The sequence below is a fragment of the Arvicola amphibius genome, chromosome 8, assembly GCF_903992535.2.
Source record: "Arvicola amphibius chromosome 8, mArvAmp1.2, whole genome shotgun sequence".
Lineage (NCBI taxonomy): Eukaryota > Metazoa > Chordata > Mammalia > Rodentia > Cricetidae > Arvicola > Arvicola amphibius.
This window is the reverse complement of record NC_052054.1, coordinates 33258289-33281076: the sequence shown is the minus strand read 5'-3', so window position 1 is coordinate 33281076 and position 22788 is coordinate 33258289. Positions and strand designations below refer to the sequence as shown.

The window sequence follows — 22788 nt, the reverse complement described above, 5'->3', positions numbered from 1 at the left end:
GTACCAAATGGTCAGGAAAGGTGAGGTTTTCCTCCATGAAGACTTACTGAAGGTAAGTTTCTGTAATAGGTCCAAAAAAGGATCCTCTGTCAAATTATACAAATACAAAACTTTAAAACTCTGTAATAATGAAAGCAGGCTATTCTCATAGAGTTCTCACCGCACCGCAGAAAGAGCAATTTGGTGAGATTTTCAATTTTACTTATTCAAAGTATTTTACTTATTCAAAATATCATCCTTTATTCATATTAAGTTTGTGCCATTTTAAATTATAAACCTATTTTAAACATTCTGTACATTTATTTACTTTGTAATTAGACACATACACAAGTGTGCACACCACGGGGAATGTGTGAGGGTCAGAGGACGACTTGTAGAATTAGTGCTCTCTACTATACGAGTTCCTCGTGCTCAACTCTGATCTTCAGACTTGCTAGTGTGCTCTCTCTACTATACGAGTTCCTCGTGCTCAACTCTGATCTTCAGACTTGCCAAACTTCACCTCACCCACTGAGCACATCATACGCCTTTTTCTGAAACCATCTACTCTGTGGGATAGAGAAATCTGGCAGCCACTGAACGATAGCTCCAGCTCAGACACCTCCTACTATGCCCATGTGCATTGTTTTTCTTGACCTATATCCTATCTGCACGGCCAGAAATGTGCCCCCCTAAAATTCTGTGCTTTGTATGTGGCAGTGGAGGGTTTAGGAGATGAGAAATTAAGAATGAGGTTGGGAAGGGGAGGTTCTGATGATAAAAATGAATGCCCCTGTTAGAAACAAACACCAGACAGCTTACATCACAGCTACCTAACTAAATCCAAGAAAAGGCTTTACTGGAAATGATACTGGCAACTCCAATTTGGACTTCTAACCCCCAGAAGTGTGTGAAAACAAATTTCTGCTGTTTCAGCAACCCAGTCTGTGCGGGCAGCTGACTCCTCATAGCCACGGGACTCAGTGCCGCCACTCCGCTCTTGCTGGCTTCAAAACTAAAGACCCCACATATCAGACACATGAATCTCGTCTGAAGGGACTGAGAAACCTGAGTAGCACCGCAACTTTTGTGGTATTAGATGTTAAATATGTTCCTTCACTCACACATGTAGTAAGGCTGTAGGGCCAACATTTATACTTCAGTCTGCTTCAAAACAGCCCAATTTCTATCTCTACTATCTCTATTTTACCACCCTTACTTTCCAGATTAGTAAACGAAACCCAGAAGTGAAATAACTTTGGAACCTTACCCAATAGGTTATCAGCAGAGAAGTCTACAAATATGTCCAGCTGCATTATTTCTTGTTTTTGAAAAGATTTTGAACAATTCAAAGAATATAAGCTGAAACACAGTTTGTATTTTGTTAACAGGGACTTGTATATGTTACATGCATTTTGAGAAAAATATTTTTAAACTCTATTTTTATATCAACTTTATCATAAAACAAAAATAGGAAAGTTTATTCTTAAAATAGTCAAAAAAGTTAGAGTGGAAAAATTTCCATTTATTAATGTACAAGAGTTTGGGCATATTTTAATCTTAAACCCAGAGTAACATGACTTTTCTGTCTCTCAACACAAAAAGAAAAAAAGGAGGGGAGGGGAGGGAAGTAAAAGGAAAGATATATGACGTAGGTGTAGAGGAAAGTACTGTGGTACTACGGTAACACCTACAATCCCAGTAGCCCTGAGGGTCCAGCAGGACTGCTGTGAACCTGAAACCAGCTTGTAGCAACACTGTCTCAAAAAAGAGAGAGAGAGAGAGAGAGAGAGAGAGAGAGAGAGAGAGAGAGAGAGAGAGAGAGAGAGAGAGAGAGAGAGAGAGCGCGAGCGAGCAGGTGACTCAATATCCTGACAGTGGCAGTCAGCTCATGGCTCCAAACCATGAAGAACACAAACTCCGGACAAAATCAGTTCTCAGTGTCACAGAAAAGACAGAGGGGCAGCCAAGTTCTTTAGCTGTCACATCTCTACTTTGTCAGCCTTCCTCTAAGAAGGCTGACAAACCAGGAGGAATTCAGACAACACAATTTTCTAGCAGAGCCCTAAAACCACATGGAAAGTTCTCAGAAATAAGCCTCTCTCTCTTTTCTAATACAATTGACTTGATTGGGATCCAACATTCCCATCCACCAATCATCATACAAGACTGTACACCCATCACCACCACTGTGGAGAACTCTTTCCTAACTCTTCAAATAGATGCTCATTTTCTAAAACCCTGCATGTCTTAAAATAACTGCTAATGGTACATCCACCCGGGGTCAACAGAAGGTAGACACAAGGAAGGAAGAGGACCAGTGCTCCACAAGTACCTGGGCTCCAAATACAAGTTGTCTTTGGACCACACACCATCATTTCATTTCTTTCAGGCTTTAAATGCAGAATAATCTGCAGATGAGTCATCTGCAAAATTTCATCCTTAACCAGACGCCTTGGTAATACCATACTCACATGTTCAACTATGTTTCTTAAAATGCAGCATTTCACAGATCTGTAGGACTCTAGAATATGACTTACATCATTTCTAAAAGGTGTGATAGTTTGGATAATTGGCCCACATAATCTCATATGGAGTGGCACTATTACAAGATGGGATCTTCTTGGAGAAAGTATGTCACTATGAAGGCAGGTTTTGAGAAATGCTATGCTCAAGCTATGCTCACTCTGATCACAGACTCCTTCTGCTGCCTGCAGATGAGATGGAGAACTCTCAGCTCCACTTCCAATACCATGTCTGCCTGCATGCCCAATGAATTAAATATTTCCTTTATAAGAACTGCCATGCTCAGGGAGTCACTTTACAGCAATAGACACAAAAGATATGGGGACAAAGTGGGAGCAAGTGTAAAAACAGTACAGGGAAAGAAGAAATCAATAAAGGGCTGAGGAAGAAAGCTTTCTGAACCTGCACAGAGAGTTACATTCAGTTCTCAAGCACTAACACACACACACACACACACACACACACACACACAAATAAAATGATGGTATTCTGACAAAACTATTAACACATACTATTTTAAAAATCAACTGTAGCCAGGTGGTAGCTTTAAGCCCAGCACTGAGGAGACAGAGTCAGGCTGAACTCTGAGTTCAAGGCCATCCTGGTCAACAAAGTGAGTTCCAGGATAGTCTGAGCTGTTACACTGAGAAATCCTATCTTAAAAAACAATACAAGACAACAACACCAACCAAAATGAAAACCTGTAAGAGAGCAAAGCATGAGAACATACACAACTGGACTAATGCAGTAATCCAGCAGAGGGGTCTGCTTTCCATTCCACCTGGTGACTAAAGGAACAACTGTCAACGATCTTAATCTGCTCTGCTGAGGGCAGTATGAGAAGCATCTAGGAGGACAACACCTCAGCTATAGAACGAAGGCAATAATGAGCTGAGAGAGGGGCCTGGTGAAAGCAGACTCAGACTCAGGTACACCTGTTAGCTACTGGAAAGCTCCTGGGGGACTGTGGCTTTCCGCTTGCTTGGGCTTTGAACTCTGGCCCTTTAGAGAGTTCAGTGTGACTACGGGACCCCTCGGGAAGCTCCACTCAGCTTTGCCCAGTGGAAGAAGTTTTCCAAACCAACATGCCTAAGAAGCACTGCTGCGTTCTTCCTTGGTGTCGGACAATGGTCGTACACAGGGAACTCAGAGTACAGTAGAGAGGACACACACGGGCCACAAATGATAAGAGATGCAAGAGACATACAGGAAGGATGCAGCAGAAGTGGCCAACTCCCTTGGGAAGTCAAGAAAGGAGTTACAAGCTTACAATATCAAGACAAAGCTCACTCGTCACACATTCTGCAGCAAACAGATACTACTGTTGGGCAGTAATAATTGCTGAACTATGGATGAACAAACAAAATAAAATTAAACTACCTATCACTAAGACTACCTACCACAAAGGGCCACTGTATAATACAGTGTGATGCAGCAACATGAGAGTTCTAGAGAATCAAAGTGAAAACAACAAATGGTCTCAGTGTTCATGGACCTCACCATGGCCTTCAATAGACAGGGAATCTGAACTCCTCCCACTAGTGTAATTGTCTGGATTACACAGCCAATCAACAGCAGATCTAATCAAGCTAGGTATTAGATCCTGATTCATACTCCCAGTTCCCAGCCCTACAGCATGCCATGCCAGGCTGAAGAAGAAAAAGGGAGACACAATTAAGGAGAGAGAATGGAAATGAGTCTCTTCACTGTCACATAATGCCAAAAACAAAAGCAGAACCCAACTCCGTATAAGAATTACAAATCTAAAGCACTTCCCATCCTGTCACAACTGCTGTACATAAGCATCCCACTGCTAAAACATTCTCTACTCATGCTGAAGAGTTGGCTGAGTGGTTAAGAACACTTACCACTCTTGCAGAGGACTGGGGTTCCATTCCCAGGGCCTCCAAGGCAGCTCACAGTAGTTAACTCCAGTTCCAGCGGGCCCAGCAGCCTTTTCTGGTGCACTGACATACATACAGGCAAAACACTCAGCATAAATATATTTTTTAATTATCTACTCTTTTAAGCTGAAAGAACATTAAGCTTATACTCAAACAGTTTAATATTCTCATGCTGCCATTTACCTAAGTCTATAAAATAAAAGTATCAGCTGTAGTGTAATGTTTTACTCTTTTGGCTTTTGGAGGATCCACCACCTAGCTCCCAAATAAATCACAAACAGAGGTTTAGTCTTAAGTTATGAATGCCTGTTCTTAGTTTGGCTTGTTTCTTGCCAAGTGTTCTTAAATTATCCCATCTACCTTGGTCCTTCTCTTACTGCTATGTATCTTACTTTCGCTCTTACTCCGTGGCTGGCTGGGTGGACCCCTGATATCCTCCTCCCTTGTTCTCTCACTGCTCCTTCTTCCTCAGTTCTCCTATTTATAGGCTCTGTCTGCCAGCCCCGCCTATCCTTGTTCCTACCTTCCACTGGCCTTTCAGCTCTTTATTAGGACTGTCAGGTGTTTTAGACAGGCAGAGATCACAGCCTCACGAAGTTAAACAAATGCAATATAAATAAAAACAACACGCCTTAAAATAATATTCCCCAACAATCAGTCACTAAAACCTTTAACAGGATTGGGGATGGGATCAAAAGAAAATTATAATGATAGCTGCCAATAAAGTACAGACACTAAAGGAATGCAGACTACTAAACAAGAGATCTGAATGATCGGAATCTTCAGCTAACCTTTGTTTCCTAAGTGCATCCCACATTAACTTCATTTTTAAAGAAAAAATATTAAAATACAATAATCTCCCTACCAATCTGATTTATCTACTGTTTTCTCAATATGCAAAATGAAAACTATTTCTCCAACCTAACACACCTTTTGAAATCTCTCTTCAATCTTTTCTCATGCAGCAATTAAAATAGCCACCACTAGGATCTAGAGAGAAGACTGAGTCAGTAAAGAATCTGCCTTGCTGCCACGTGCCTCGCACGCCTTTAATCCCAGCACTCAGGAGGCAGAGGCAGGCGGATCTCTGTGAGTTCGAGACCAGCCTGGTCTACAAGAGCTAGTTCCAGGACAGGCTCCAAAAAAAGCTACAGAGAAACCCTGTCTCGGGGGAGAAAAAAAAGAATCTGCCTTGCTGCAAAAGCAGGAGGACCCAAGTTTGGACCCACAGTTGTGTAGTGCATCTTTAAGCCTAGCAATGTGGGAAAGAGCCAAAGGGAAGATGGGCAGCTCCTTGGAACTCACTGACAAACCAGCCTACCCAATCAATTAGCTCCAGGTTCAGAGATAGTCCCTTTCCTAAAAAATAAGATAGAGAACAACAGAGAAAGACATTCAATGTCAACCTCTAGCCTCAACAGGCAAACACATGCACAGAAACCCATATGAACATGTTCACACATTCACACAAAGCACATAAAATATTCCTTACAAATAAAAAACAAAAATAAATAATAGAGAGGTCATATAGTTCAATGAGTGACAGTGCTCCTAAGACTAAATTCAATGCTTGGAACTCACTTGGGAAAGAGGCGAGAGAATCAGCTTGGAAAAGTTGTTTTCTGAACTTCAAACTCATGTGTTCCCACCACACACACACACACACACACACAAAGTAAACAAGTTATAAAATAAAGAGCAAGTTACTCTTTTAAATAAGGATTTGATTTGGGAACGAGGTTGCAAGGGCAGGGGCAGATGCAAGAAGACAAGGAGATGAGTGGGATTGGAATACATGATATGAAATCAACAAAGAATCAATAATAAAAGTTTTTACTTTAAAAAAACTGAGCACTGATTGCTTCTATTGAGGAAATATGAGGGTGCCTGTTGTAAGGAGGCAGCTAGTTAGTTCCCGGCCGCTTAGCCCCAAAATAACCACAGAAACTGTATTAACTAAATCACTGCTTGGCGTATTAGTTCTATCTTCTTATTGGCTAATTCTTGCATATTAATTTAACCCATTTCTATTAATCTGTGTATCGCCACAAGGCTGTGGCTTACTAGCTAAAGCTCTGGCATCTGTCTCTGGTGAGGTTCCATGGCTTCTCCCTGACTCCGCCTTCTTTCTCCCAGCATTCAGTTTAGTTTTCTCCGCCTACCTAAATTCTGCCCTATCAACACGCCAAGGCAGTTTCTTTATTCACCAATGGTATTCACAGCATACAGAGGGGAATCCCACATCAGGAGCCAACATAATGGGCAGTGCCCTGCCTTCCTTCAGTTCAGCACAGCCTATGGTACAAGCCCATGAGGGGCTCAGTCTGCCTCCCAGCACTTCTGTTGACCTTTGCTCTGGAAACCTCGCCTACCCAAATCACCACTTACTAGCACTGCAGTTTTACTCATGTGTTTCTGTCACTTCAGCACTCAGTCATAAATTGAGGAAGACAATCCTAACCACGAGTCCAACACAACACACAACTATGCACTGTCATACCTGCACACAGTTCATTACTTTTGCCTATGAGATCTTGATTTTAGTTTTGTATATTGAGGTTGGCTCAAATCAGTTCATTCCAGGAGGAATTACTCTGCGTAATTCTCTGCTGAAGGCTTCTAAGGCTGCAGACCTTTATGAAAATGGCTGCCAGCAGTGTGAGCGGAGGATGCTTGAATATGTACTACATTAAGGAAAGAATACGACCTATAATGGAGGCAGAAACAATCTAACAATAAGTGACTTATGAGGGAAGAATGATTCCCAAAGTGACCTTGAGGGATAAGAAAAAGCTTCGTGGACAGATAAGTGGGTGTAAGTACATTCCAGACTGTGGGAACAGTAGGGAAGGGCACAGGACCATTAAAGATAATGTGCTGTAGAGAATGGTGAGTACCTCATCTGCCTGGAACACAGGGTGGGGAGTAGAGATGGGGAAAAGGAAGCAACAGCCAAACAACGCATGATCAGTACTGAACTCAGATGTTTTCACTCAATCCTGTAGGCAATGGAAAATAGTATTAAGTTTGTGTTTCTGGAAGACTACTTTGGCAGTCATTTGAGAACCAGTGATACAATGAGAGGAAACTGGATGAAATGATTCTCCAATGACCCAAGAGACTAAGACAGGGGCAACAAAAGTACAACAGCAAGGAACCTGAAAGCCACGCATGAGAGATGACAAGAGGGGATCACCCAGCTGGGAGAGTGTCCAAACATGCACTGGGACCCACAAGGGTTAACAAGTGCTAGGAGACTGTGGTGAGGCAGAGAGCAGTAAGCCGGCCATGCACCCTCTGAAGGCTAGCAACAAAGAAAGGTAGGGAAAGAGGAACTACAGAACACTTCATTACTGGAGGAACTTTAAAGTACACGAAGAAAAGGACAACTTTAAGTCTTAGAAATGGAAAAATACGTCTTCTAATCAATGTCTTCTAACCAATCACAATTTTCTCAGAATATATGTAAATAAACAGGAGGCGCAAAACCTCTTAAGTTAAACAATTTCCAATGAGAACACATTGTTTTTGCTCTGCTTTTGAAATTTTTAATGTTTGGAATTTCCTGTGTAATCTTCCATCTTCTGATATACAAGCTTGACTTGTGAACCAGTACTTACTAAACTACAACGAAGAATATAAGCAAATGAGCGTCCGTGGCCTTTTTAACTGCGTAATGGCAGAGAACTGGAACTGAAACTGTGAAGTCTGAGGAAGGAGGATTTGTTTTCATCCTAGTGTGTGCCAAAGGGCTATTTTTTTTTTCACAAGACAGAAAAACTACAAGTGTAATTCCTATTCTGAAACCGTGAGGCCTGTGTCTAATAAAAGGTCAGTTCAAAAGACAAACCAATGAAGACCACCAGCACCACCAGCACCCCATAAGAACCCGAGAGGTTATAAAACAACACTCCTTTTATAGAGCTGAAGCCTGTTCAGGGTGGGCTTTAGGACACTCTGACAGTGCACACAAATACTATCTCTGGAACAGAACCAAACGGCACAGCTGCAAGACATCTTCCACTACCGTAGTAACCGACTCAATCGCAGCTCTGCCTTTTAGGAGAGAGTCTATAAAACCGAGAAGCAGAGCTATTTTCCCCTACAAACTGTTTAGTGGAGCTGTGCTCGCCTGATCCAAACTTTAGGGGGAAAAGGAACACATACTCTGCATTTATTTTAACTTATAATGGAAAATGTGAAAACTTGAAGAAAATCCCCATCTGAACCAAAACTAGGCTTAAACACATAAACATACATTCGGAAATAACAGCCCACCACCACCACCACCATCATCATAACAAACATGAAATTTGAATCTATAGTGGCAAAACTTTTTCAAACTTCTAAGTAGTAATAACAATAACTAGATAATGTGTACCCATATTAAGAATATTTATTTTGAACTCATATTTATGATATGTGGCAATTTTATGTAGAATAAGAAAACGGTATCTTAAAGTCACTGTAGCAAGCCCAGGCTGGAAACAGCTCAGGCAGCCAGGTGGACGCCTCCTAAGACTTTCACTCCCACCCAACAGCTCCTCTCCTGTTGGAATACTTTATCTGCAGACAACAGGAAAACCAACAACTGCTTATCAGCAACCAACAATAAATGAAAATGTAAATACAAAGAAACCAGCCTTCCCAAATATCACTGCACAAACTTCAAAACCTATGACTTAGATACGCACCAGGTGCAGTTAACCACGAGCGTCAGCATCTCCCACATCAGGGCTTCAGGAAGTTAAAGATAGAGAACACAAAACTCTAACTTCTCTGACAATATTCATTCTGAACAACAACAAAAACCACAATAGAAGGAAATAAGCAATTATCAACAAATGAGCTTAGAATGTTACCTGCAACTATCAAAACAATGAACTAAAGCCCATGCCAAACACACACGCAAATTCTGTTTCCAAAGTCAAAAGATAAGTGAATCTTAGTCTCTGTTTCAGATACGCTTGCAAATCTGTGCTGGTACTATTGTTTTAAAGTAAATAAAACATTTTTCTCATTGAAGTAACCCTGTCAACTTTGAAAGCAAAATCCTCAAAGTGACAGGCATTCTCATTTCTATTCAAAATTTCTACAAAGCAAGTATTATAAAATTCAATTTATATTAAAATAAAATGAGACTCAGAGAAACTAATAATTTCTCTTAACAGCATAGAATACAAATCCCTCCTCAGTCCTGGAACTCCACAAGTGGTGTTCCAGCTTCTAGTTCAGCATCCTGACAACTGTGTGCTGAATCTTAGTCTATTCCGTGTAAGGCCCTTTAACACTGCACTGTGATCCTTGCATAGCTGCAGCAGACCTCAGCCTCCTACAGTCTAAACCATACACAACCACATCCCTACCATCACACTTGCATACAGACTTTTCTACACATAGACGGAGCAACTGAATTATTTCTACTCTAATAATTTTTCTCAAAAGCATTTTAAAATATATACAATAAATTATAAAATATGGAGAAAAACCACCACCTGGATCTATCTTCCAGACACACACACACACAATACACTCTGGCATTTCATGTAGAGCAATGACAATGAATTAGTGACACCAAAAGTCAAACCAAAGGTTTTCCCTGTACACACGTACACGAGCTATAGAGTCACTTAAAGAATGTGTGTCCACATACAAGGCATGGTGGCACATATTTTGAATCCCAACACTGAGGTCACAAAGGCACACAGGTCTCTGTGACTACCAGGCCAGTCTGGTCTACATAACACATTCCAGGCCAGCCAGGGGGTGGGGAAGATAAGTATAACCCATGATATTGCTGAGATACAGTTTGTTTTATACATTGAGTTTATAAACAGTACTTGTGCTACCTGCTCTATGCTTGACCAGCCTGAGCCACAGGCGGCCTATTCAGGCACACATCACTGCAGCTGCTGCTGTTTGGCCTATGCTGGTCCACACCTGATCCTGTACAACCGTTTAAGAGAACCCTCTTAGCTCTGGGAGTGAATCCTGGATGCAGTGTTTTGCAAGATACGGCTCTCAAGCAGGTACAAAGAAAGATGCTGCAGGAACTACAGAACATTCTTACTGAGCACTAATGAGACCTACAGAGAAAGGCCTTCTATGGATAGCTTTATGGACTATTTGAGCTCTGGACCTGTGGTGGCCATCATCTGGGAAGGATACAGAATGTTCCTCATCTCTACAGCCACAGGACACACTGACTCAACTATGACAACCAGGGGTTGGGGTGGGGGATGAGGAAGAGTTCAGTGTTTACATCATCCATGCTAGCTAGCAGAAGGGCCAGAAGAAGATCCAGCCATGGTTCTGAGGCAGAAAAGTGGTTAAATGAGCAGCCAGTAGGAAGCACAGGAGCTGCCCCAGCCTAAGGGTTTGAACTGCAGTGTCCACCCAGGACAACTACCTCTGTCAACAAGAACACATCCTTCCTATCACCCAAACCACTTCTTCCCCCCACTCTAACCCAAGTGAGTTTAAGCCCCAGCTTTATGTCTTTTTGTATCCTAAGCCAGCACAAGATTGGATCATACCTTCTATACAAAAGTGGGACACTGTAAAAGATGACCCCCACCTGCCCCAGAGGAAAGACATTAAAATCCTCTGCTTAGGAAGAACAAACAAAAAGGTTTGTCTACAGACACTACAAGCACATATAGCAAATATCCCCAGAGATTATGAGTTCCACCGTTCTATCCACTGTCTCCTGGGGTGAACTCATGGTTCAGATCACATTTTTCAATGGATATAATCAACAGATTTTAAGAGTTTGGGGAGAAAAAGTATTGAAGATTTGAGCTGTGAATGGAAGAAATCTGAATGCAACTTTGAAAAACAAAGTTGGATTGTCACTGCAGCATTTAAGAACTATGGGAACGGCCTTGCAAAGTGAAAAGCAAGATGCACGAGATGTTCTGGGAGATTTGGGGAGTGACACAAAGATAAGTTAGCAGTAACACTGTTTGCAAGGCCAGTTCAATAAAGGACAACCGATAAATAAATCATATTAATAGAAATGAAGGGAGGGAACATGCAGGATCATTTCAAGGCAGAAAACAAACAAAAACTTGAGAAGTTCAACACCTTGAGTCGGGCATGGTAGCCCACATCTTTAATTCCAGCACTTGGGAAGCAAAGGCAGGTAGACGATCTCTTTGAGTTTGAGACCAGCCTGGTCTATACAGTGCGTCCCAGGAAAAGAAAAGCCAGGGCTGTAGAGAGAGACCCTGGCTGGGAAAAAGAAAAAAAAGAGAAGAAGAAGAAGAAAGAAGAGAAGAGGAGAAAAGGGAAAGAAAGAAAAACAAAGAGAAAGAAAGGGGTAAGAGGGGGGGGAGGGAGGGAGGGAGGGAGGGAGGGAGGGAGGGAGGGAGGGAGGGGGGGGGGGGACCAAATCCTTTCCATCATAAACAGAGAACAAACAGGCACACAGAGACAGCTCAGCATAGGGAAAAACACCTACCAGAGTCTACTCTTCGACAAGTACTCAACGGAAAGACAGAAAGCTTTTCTCTTAGTATCAGGAAAAAGAGGCTTTGCCTTGCCACTTATACTCCACATTGTATCCAGAGTAATCAGGCGGGGGGGGGGGGGGATGATTATGCTTTTAAGAAAAATAAAAATCACTCAATTCAAAATAAAAATAATAGGAAAGGAGTAAATTATCTCCATTGACAAATGTACAATCTTATATTTTAGGAAAATTCTAAAGAACATTTTTAAGATGTTGAACCAGCCAGTTCAACAATGGTTAAAATACAGTATCAGTTGTATTTCTACACAATGAACAACCAAAAATGAAAATGTTTCCACTCAGCTTCAAAAAGAATAAAACGTAAAGGAATAAACTTAACTGATGAAGCAGAAGATTCGTACACTAAAAAACTAGGAAACACTAAAAGAAGACATGTTAGCAGATTCTAAGACTCACTGGTACTGAAATGGCAGTAGGTTCCCTCCACACTCATCTATAGATAAAGTAATAGATCAAAAAGCAAGCTAGTTTTTGTCAACATGATAAGGTGATCCTAAAATTCATGTAGAATTTTAAGAGAATGCAAATAGCTAAACTAATATTGAAACAAAAGACAAAAGTGAGTCCCATTCTAAAATTATAACACTGTGTTAATCTAAATATTAAACACCAGAATAAAAAGAAACATACAGAACAATGGAAGAGAACTGATAATCCAGAAGCAAGAATGACAAGTCTATTAATGAGGAACAAATTCTTTAAACAAATGGTAATAGACAACTGGTTATGGTGTGGGAGGTCCTTCTGTTTTTCTTTTATTGGTTAATGAATAAAGCTGTTTTGGCCAGTAGCTTAGCAGAATAGGGTAAGGTGAGAGTCCAAGCAGATAGAGAAGGAGAGAGTAGGCAGAGTCAGAGAGAAGCCGTATAGATGCAGCAGAAGACAGATGCGCTGGAACTCTGCCGGTAAAGTCACAACCACATGGCGATACACAGATTAATAAAATTGGTTAATTTAAGATATAAGAGCTAGCTAGCAATATGCTTAAGCCATTGGCCAAGCAGTGTTGTAATTAATATAGTTTCTGAGTGATTATTTCGTGGTCTGGGTAGCCTGGAATTAACAAGTGGCCTCCTACTACATGGGTATTTATATGATAAAGAATACATTTGAATTCTTATCTCTTACTATGAACAAAATTAAATACATAAACACCTAAAGGTAGGAGTAAAATCTATGGAGCTTTTAGAAAGAAACAAGTATAAATCTTCGTTATTTTTCTCGCTTAAATATTAAACACTGCCTTTTCCAAAGGCAACATATGAAAAGGAAGGAAAAAGGAAAAGCAAACAGATGAACTAGACCTTCCCAAAATGATGTAAATAACTAACTAAAGGAAACCACCATGGACAAAATAAATGACTCAATAATCAGAAATATTTGTAAGTCATGTATGCAATAAGGGTCTTCTATACAGAACATATAAAGCAACTTAAAAATAAACTCAAAAGCTGGGCAGGTCTTGAACAGACATTTCTCAACATATTTACAAATGACCAATCATGACATGAAAAAATGTTTGACATTACTCATTATAAAACCAAAATCCTATTATGGCAGTTCTTCAACCCACTGGGTTTACTGCTATCAGAAAAAAGAAGACTGAAAATGGTATTACAAGATGGGTATGATCACATCTGCCTGGAAGCCCAGCACTTGGAACGCTGGGTCAGGAGCTGATGACCAGACTGAAATACATAGTAAAACTGTCTGAAAAAACAAAGGCGCGTGTGTGTACATGCATGCACATGAGAACATACACACAAAGTGTTCTTAAAGATCTGGAGAAATTCGAGTCTGAATTCTCTGCTGATGGAATGTAAAATGGCAAACCAGGCTCAGGCATTAGGAAGAGTGGGAATGACTGTGCAAAAATGTACACATTGGGACTTGAGGAAGGTGACCCACTCTTCCACAGAGAAGCAGAGCCTAGGGCCAGCCCTTAGAATTTCCCCAAAATTATCTACACATAGGCCAGAGCCCTTCCAATGCTTCAGAACATCCCTGAACGGTATATAAAGGGACTGGACAGAAGAGAAGAAATAGAAAAAAAAATGCTAAAATTCATATGGAACTACAAAGACCCTGGGTAACCAAATAATCCTAAACAAAAAGAACAATGCTGCAAGGCTTACCATTCCATATTTCAAGATATGTAACAGGAACAAAACAACGAAAAGCAATCTGGTAGAGAACAAAAACAGACACGTAGACCAATGGAAAAGGTTGAAGACCCAAACATTATTACACACAACTACAGCCTTTACTATTCGACAAAGATGCCAAAACATATGCTAGAGAGAAGAAAGCATCTCCAACAAATGGCTTTGGGAAAACAGAGTGTCTATACAAACAATAGTGAAATTAGACCCCCATTTATCGCCTTGCTTTTACAAAAACTACTCTAAATGATCAAAGACCTAAATGTGAAACACTGAAAGTACCTGACGAAAATGCAGACAGTATCCTTGATATCAGTGTAGGAAAGGACTTTCTGAGGAAGGTTCCACTGGCCCAAGAATTAAGGCCAACGACTGACAAGTGGGGCTTCGTGAAACTAAAACACTTCTGTACCACTGATGAAATAATCGACCAAGTGATAGAAAGACAGAATGGGAGAAAATTTTTTGCGAGCTATGCATCTGACAGGGAGTTAAAATCCAGATGATGATGATGATGACAGATAGATAGATAGATAGATAGATAGATAGATAGATAGATAGATAGACAGACAGATAGACACACACACACACACACACACACACACACACACACACATAACAAAAGACAAATGACCCATTCAGTAACAGACTTGGGATCTGAACAGTGCTGCAGGATATTTGATCGTACTGTGACCCCCGAGACTGTGTTATTGACTGGAAAAATCTGTTTTCTAGTTGTGGTGTGGGTCAACTCTAGCACATACCTTTAATCAAAGAACTTTTATTGTAAACAGTATTAAATAAAATCAACCGTAAGTCAAGAGGCAGCCTAAACAATCAGCAGACAGTAAGTGAATGTAAGATTAAGAAGAAGAAAAAAAAAAAAAACACGTAGAGTAAGAAGGAATCAGGGGGACAGGTAGAGAGATGCACAGGAAGAGTGCGTGGGGGGGGGCATTGAGTCTGAGGAGAGTTGTTTGAGACAGTAGGAGGGGGGAGAGGCTGCTGGGACTTTGATGGAGGAGGAGGGTCAGCTGGGTACTTTCTCTGCCTCTCTGAGCTAGCAGACTGACTTCCAGATCTTTACTGCTAAAATCGAATGATTGATATTTTGTTAAGAACAACAGCAGTCCTCAAACAAATAATAAAAATGGCTAAGAAATAACAACAAAAAAGTTCATCATCCCTAACAATTAAAGAAATGCATATTAAAAACAACTTTGAGATTTTACCTTACCCCAGTTTTGACAAAGATCAACAAAACAAATGACAGCAAATGCTAGAGAAGATGCAGAGAAAAGGGAGCCCTAACTCACTGTTGGTGGGGTTGCAAACTACCCCAGACACTCTGAAAACCAGTTGAAGAATCCTTAAAAGGTCAAAATTAAATTACCATATGACCCAGAATATACCACTCCTTGGCAAAGGATTCAATATCTTAAACTGCCAGGGTTCAGCCTCAGCTCGGTTCAGGTCCTGAGATCAGAAAGGGACATTGGCACAAGGAAGAAACCTGACCACCAGGTAGATTGCACTCAAGTGGCCTGGAATAGCTCAAGCCATCTTTATTTATACTTTAACAAGTGTTTTTTTTTTTTCTACCAAGCTTACATGAACAGCTTTATTATTGGCTCCTATTTTTGACTTTTAAGAAATACACCATATTTTAAGAAACACATCATAATCATTATAAAATCTCCCAGTGTTCCCCTTTATGCTTCCCCAAATACAGCTTCCCATCCCCGGCACAGTCTTATTCTAGACAGAGTTCAGCATTTTTGCATGCGTAGCTAAATATCAAGCCAGACACATACTGGACTTGCAGCACTTATGACAGATGACAGCCATTTGCGGTTAAAAAGTGAAAAAGTAATAGGCATGGGCAAAATGTTTTAAGGCCAACAATATTTACTAAATCCAAACAATTCTTTCATGTCTGCAAGATATGCTTTGATACAGTTCTCTTTTCTACAAGACTGTCCATGTCTTGATCTCTCTATAAAAGGCAGACTTTGATAAGGCACTCTATTCCCAACCCACTGTATCATACTTCTTCGACCCATATAAGCTCCTAGTATGGTAGACATGATCTATCCATCCCATATTTTATACTGCATTTTTTCCCCACTGGATCTTATTAGATCCTATTATTGATTCTATATTCTTGGTAGTCAAGGGACTCAGTCTCAACAATTGGCACTATGAGTATTCCTAAGGCTTTTTCCCTATCCTGTGTATGCGTGCCCTCCTCTTCTTTCCAGAACTGTGAGACATAGCAAATATTCAAAGTGTTGTTTTCGCATATGTACCTAACTAGCTCTATTGTGTCAGAAATGTTCCCAGGATTAGGAGTGGCAGTGATTCTAGGCAAGCGATTTGAGAAACATTAGCCCCCTTATTTTCTTAGGGGGAAATATTTGAGAAAGAATAGAATTTGCAGGGAAAATTACAGTTGTTGCATTATGTGACTGACAAAACTAAAAAACACCCAAAGAATTAACAATATAATGAGAAAGACAAGAGTCTGCAACTTGCACAAATTTTGCAAATTTCTACACTGTCCCATGGTCTTGCCAAGAGACCCTGTTTCCACGAGTGCCTTGCCCCAAGGAAACCTGCTGGACAGATATATGCTGACCCAAGACTAGGATCCCAACACTACTACAAAGATACCTGCTCAGCTGTGCTTAATACAGTTCTAGTTATAATAGCCACTGAGCCCATGGAAATCAGCACCAAGATCAGACACAAGATCCAGAGAGAGAGTCACCAGGGGGAAGCAACACAAATAGGAAGTTACTTCAAGGCAAAAATTTCTGATGAAGCCGGGCGGTGGTGGCGCACGCCTTTAACCCCAGCACTCGGGAGGCAGAGGCAGGCGGATCTCTGTGAGTTCGAGACCAGCCTGGTCTACAAGAGCTAGCTCCAGGACAGGCTCTAAAGCTGCAGAGAAACCCTGTCTCGAAAAACCAAAAAAAAAAAAAAAATTCTGATGAGCCGGGCGGTGGTGGCGCACACCTTTAATCCCAGCACTCAGGAGGCAGAGGCAGATGGAGCTCTGTGAGTTTGAGGCCAGCCTGGTCTACAAGAGCTAGTTCCAGGACAGGCTCCAAAGCTACAGAGAAACCCTGTCTCGGGGGAAAAAAAAGTTTCTGATGACATTATGGAGATGGTAGCCAAAAAATAAGGTCAGAAGCAAATGACATACATACATACATACATATATACATAAATGAATAAATAAATAATTTTTTTAAAAAGTAACTGTTTCTAGGGAGCACCGCAATTCAGTTCACCACATGGCTTTGTGGAGTACTAACTAAGCTTAGCTCAGCTACAAATGATAATGAAGTCTTCTGTCAGCAGCATCTTTGGTAGCTATGCGCCTACCAGGGGACGAGAGAAAACATGAGGCTGCAGCTTGTCCACTAGCCATTTCCAGCCCTAGACCTGAAAAAAAGATTCCAGGGTTTCTACAAGTTCATAGGAGCAGAAATGTCAACAACGAAACCTTTGAGGAGCCAGCACTCTCTGAAAAAGGGCTAGATACTAAGTCAGAACCAGATGTCCTCATTGATGCAGACCTCGGTTTTATGTAGGAGAATCCCTTATGCAGGAGAAAACACATACAGTGACCCTTACATAGGTTTCCTCTTGCCCCTCTACTGAGATTTATCACCACTTACAAACAAAACTGCACACACTGGTACTCATTCAAAAAGGTGTGATTTCAGCAGCAGTCGGACAGGGTCACAGTCAAGCAGGTGGATGTAGAGGGCCAGTATATAAACAGGATGTCCATGACTGCTTTGTGCCTTTTTCACCCTTGTTTCCACCTTCCCCATCTACATTAGAAACATGGTTCTAACATGGCTGTCTTCACCATAGAGACAAAATGTAGTGATAGTCATAGGGAGGGATAAGAACACCCGGACATGGTGTATAAAGTGGATATCACAAGGTCTCTACTTTTGCAATTATATTCTAATTCAATAACTTTAAATATATCTAGTTCATGTTTCACACAGTTCCTCAGCGCTAGTTACTGAGCACAGCTGAATCATCTGCTTTCTTTTATAAACCTTAATTCTAACAGTACATCATTTCTTTCCCCTGACTTCTGAACAATCTACATTCTGAAAACAATAACATCCGGTGTTATCTAAGTTTTCAAGCCACCCTAAAAGCATCTATGTATGTACTTTTCTCCGCAAAATTTTCTAAACCTTAAAATCATAGCCAAAACACTCAATGACACTTTATGTGTTATGTAAATTTACTAAGACTAAAAACCATATGAAAACACATATATGCTTACTGTGAGCATTCTCTTTGCTTATTCTTATTCAGAAAGAGCTACTCTTTGTAAAAGAAAAGCATAAAAAGTATTTTAATACTTTGAAAAAACTGAAAAGTTCATAACCATGGCTACAATTTGTTTCTCTTAAGTCTTACAGAACAACCACCACCAAAAACAAAAAAAAAAACCAGCACAAAAAACCTACTTTCAAATGGTTGGTCAGGATAGTCCAAATGACGTCCAACAGTACACAGATTGTGAATGTATCCCTTGGTTGCCTCCCAGGGGTTGAGGGTGAGCCCATATTACTGAAAATACCACACACTTAGGACACTAGACTAGGATGATTCCAACTAGTTCTGACCTAAAGTCTCCTTCCTTATGTCTGGTTTCCATGGCAACAGAAAATAATGCTATGAAAGCTGCCTAGTGAGGAAGCAATTAATACTCCCTCCCTGCTGCCTTTTACTTCCCCTTTGCAGCACTCACATGCGCCAACTCCAGTCACACCAACTTCTTCAACACAAAATCCATCTCCATGCTTCCATGCCTATTAATGTAGACCTTCATCTTAGGTCTAAACTGTTAACTTCCCATCTCTATACTTAAAAGCAAAAACAAAACAAAACAAAACAATAAAATAAAATAAAATAAAATAAAAATAACCCCTTCCAAACAACATGACCATCCATATCCAATTTTAAAAATAGGCAGTATTAAAACTAAATCCAGAAATACCTCTATTACTGATTTTTAAGTCAACAGAATATCCAGAATGACATTTGGGCCTGAGGGTAACCCAATAGTTAACTGTGGGTTTATGGTACACATACAAATAACAAAAGATATGAAAAAGAAATCTAGATGACCATCCAAATTATCCACTAACAGAATAAAATCAGCATGTCAGAACTGGTCTAAAATGGGCTAAGTACACCATGACTTGTTTCCACAGTGACCCTGAGACAGAGCATGGCACTTGAAGCAAATCCTCCGGAGACAGAAGCAGACAGTAAGGAATCACCCAAGACAAGCACTGCTCTTGCTCACCTAGTCATCCATTCCATGAACCCACAACCAGTGACCTACATAATGTGATGGGGCCATGAAAAGGGCCAGGGCAAAAACGGCAGACCTAACAATGGTACTCACTACTGACTTGGGATGGAAGGAAGGCAAAAGAACCAGAGGAACACACAGCTCTGTGTTCTGTGAGGCTAGACAGTCCCTCCAGATGCAGCAGATCAAATGAAACTACAAGGTTTGTCCTGGAGAAATAAGGACTGGCATGTGTGTTCACAGGTATACATATGTATACACACACATGCATACACACAGTGGGGAGCACTCATAATAATCAACTTAGCAACTTCACCTAACTCCCCCTTTGTCCTACTTGCCTAAACCTTTCCTCCCTCCATGGTCAAACCCTAATCTGATGATTACAGACACATTCTAGTAGTACAGGTACAGTAATAATTTGGAACCATCTTGTATCTCTCTATGTGATCCTTTTCTACTTCCTTCTATTCTTCTTGGCATTTCAGTTTAACCATACTAGAATATACTAAACTGCATAGTTTTATATGGATAAGGAAATCTGCTTTTTTGGTTCTGTTTCTATCTAAAGTATTTTTGCTGTAGCCCAAGGTAAATAAGGAAATCCAGATCACTTTTTCTCTTCCATGGGCCACTGGACCCAGAATCTGTAAGCTTCCTTAAGTGATTGATTTACTTTCACTTAAACCCCAAGTTATAAAAATGAACACTCATAATAAAAAAATGAGTTTGTCATTAAGTTGATTCTAATAGGACCTGCCTATACCAACTGTATATGTACCTTTAAGAGAAATGGAATATCATAACACAGGGCTTAAAATCACATCAAATTTACATAGCTCCTGCCCAGACACTGTTAACTACCAAGCACCTCTTCCCAGACAACAAGAGTCAGGACACAATAGAATCAGCCCCTGGAAATCAGCAAATCAGCATTCCAGGCCAAATTCAGGCTGCCTGATCAGATCTCAATCTCAATGGTTCCTAACAGTTATAAGGGACCTGCTATACTTCTATGATCTCAGAAAGCATCCAGAATCCTATCCCTTTCTGGCCACACTTGTAATCAATTAACATACATACTTGCTACTAAATACAAGCTTTCAATGAGTGAACATTTTCCACTATAACAATCTGTAGAGCACAGACTGTCTTTTTATTGCCTTGTTCTGTTAAAGGAAAGTAAGTTTAAAAAGAAAATGCTGTGCATTAATCCACATATGCATGCCTACAAACAAAAGACTAGAAATGCTTAACCAAAATACTAACTGGTAATTCCAAAAATATGGGCACTAGGAAATCTTGTTTTATTTGTATTTTTTGTTCAAGTTTTTATACATAGTATGTGTTGTTACTCCAATAAGAAAAAATGTAGGCCCATCAAGATACATCCACAGATCGGGGTGTTTGTGACTAAACCTGATGATCCAAGTTCAATACCCAGTGCAATGTGATAGAAGAGCTCCAACTCCCACAGACACACACAAAAACAAATAAAATAAATGTAATAAAACAATAAAGTCCTTGAAGATGTACAGGGTTTTCTCCCTTTATTTTCCTCCTCCTAAGAGTTTTAGAGACAATAAAAATAAGATTAAAGTTTCAGCAAGTTATACTAAACTGGCCCTGTACTGTGTGCAGAGCTCCCTAGCAGGCAAACAATCTGTAGGACTCTGTAGACCCAAGGATTTCAGACACTGGTACACCAGAGGATTTTAAAAAGTCTAATTTCAACTGGATTCAAAAGAATGAAAGGAATTTCCTGTATTTTATCAAGGCAATTTCCCAACAAATTTTTGCTTCCAATTCTTTAGAATGCAAGGGTTAAGACCACTTAGCAAATTAGAGTGTATTTCCCAACTAAAATTCTGTAAAGAGCACATAAATTCAGAGATGTTTGATGAACAACACATATCAACATGAGAAGTTATTTTAACTATGAAGTTTGTCACAGAGCATCAGCCATCTGTGGTCACATTAAGTACAGGAGGGATCTCCTGCTTTGCGAACACATAGGAATACATAACATGCATCAAGAGAGATCAAGAGAGAGTCGTTCTTAGTTTTGTTAGTGTACGACAAGTTATTATCTAATTTTCTCTATAACTTCACTAAAATACCAACCACAATACATGAACAATTTAACACACACAGAAGGACCACAAGCTCTTCAGAATTGCAAAACGGCATCTGTAAAATGTCTCAAAGCAGTCACAAAAGCAGTTATCCTAACAAAGAACAACGTTTCCACTAAAATACAACAGGGTTGTCGCCTTTTGGAGAGGAAAAACAGTAAAAATTTACAAAGCAGAACTAAAAATGCAGAACGACAGTCTATAGAGAAAAATTAAATTTCCCTCATTACAACATGAAACAAAGTTTAATTAAAAAACTGTAACTGCAAATATAAAACTTCAAAACGAATCAGTTATTGGTGGAAATAGTTTAACTCATGAGCAGTGTGTGAGGAGTCCCACTGCTGAGAGAGAAGGTAGTTATGGCAGCCTCTTCTGGCAGCTACTACACTAGAGCCCCTGAATGAACATTACTTGTAGTGCCTACTTTAGGAGAACTCCATCAGAGGCTCTTTTTACAGATAAGGATGCTGAGATGTAAAAGGATTCAGCATCATGGAGACCAAAATCCTTCTCTTACCAGTGAGTACACTGACTTTCCAAGACTAAGAACCCGAATAACAATCACATGGATTAAGAACAGGACAGTTTCAAAATGTACAAGAGTGTCCTAAGACAACATATAAAAATGAGCACAATTAATGATTTCAGAGGTAAAAAAGAAATCAAGATACCCTCAGCCCAGTCAACCAAGTAAGGTTTTCAAAACCCTGCTAAGAGAGTCACTTTAGCAATGAATCAGGAGGGCTGGTGAGAGTCTCCATGTAAACTATTTGCCTGGACACACCAAGTATAAGGCCTTGATTCCATCCCCCAACACAAACAAAAAACAAAAGCAAAATAAGAAATGCAGGAACCAGGGAACAAAGTGTCTGTACACACTTCACAGAGAAGACCAAGTGACGAGATGTATAAGTACTCCACATTTTACCTGCAGTGTCTGTCCTCAGAGACCTTCAAGAGACACTGCCCTAAAAAGCACTTTCATAACTATAAATAGGCTGATACAAGTAAAAAGTTACCAACAAGTAACCTGTTCTCCCTTGAATTGTTTCTCATAACTTACTGATCAGCCCTACTTCCAGTCTTTCCTGAACATTGCTTCTAAACCAATCTTCGATTCCAGTTCTGGTGGAATCATTTAAGAGTCTAGAAAACCTCAGTGTCTCCAATGTTACAGACAACAGTT

The 22788-nt window shown here is 40.2% G+C and overlaps 1 protein-coding gene across 12 annotated transcripts in view; it reads right to left on the bottom strand.

Moving 5' to 3' along the window:
- Positions 1–22788, bottom strand: part of Epb41l2 (erythrocyte membrane protein band 4.1 like 2) — a 176504-nt gene that overhangs the window by 95903 nt on the left and 57813 nt on the right. Inside the window, exon 2 of one of the 12 annotated variants that reach the window (XM_038338552.1) lies at positions 4374–4472. The exons of the other annotated variants lie outside the window; for them this stretch is intronic. The gene's annotated coding sequence lies outside the window, so the exon portion shown is untranslated. The remainder of the gene's footprint in view (positions 1–4373; positions 4473–22788) is intronic. 12 annotated transcript variants of the gene reach the window in all.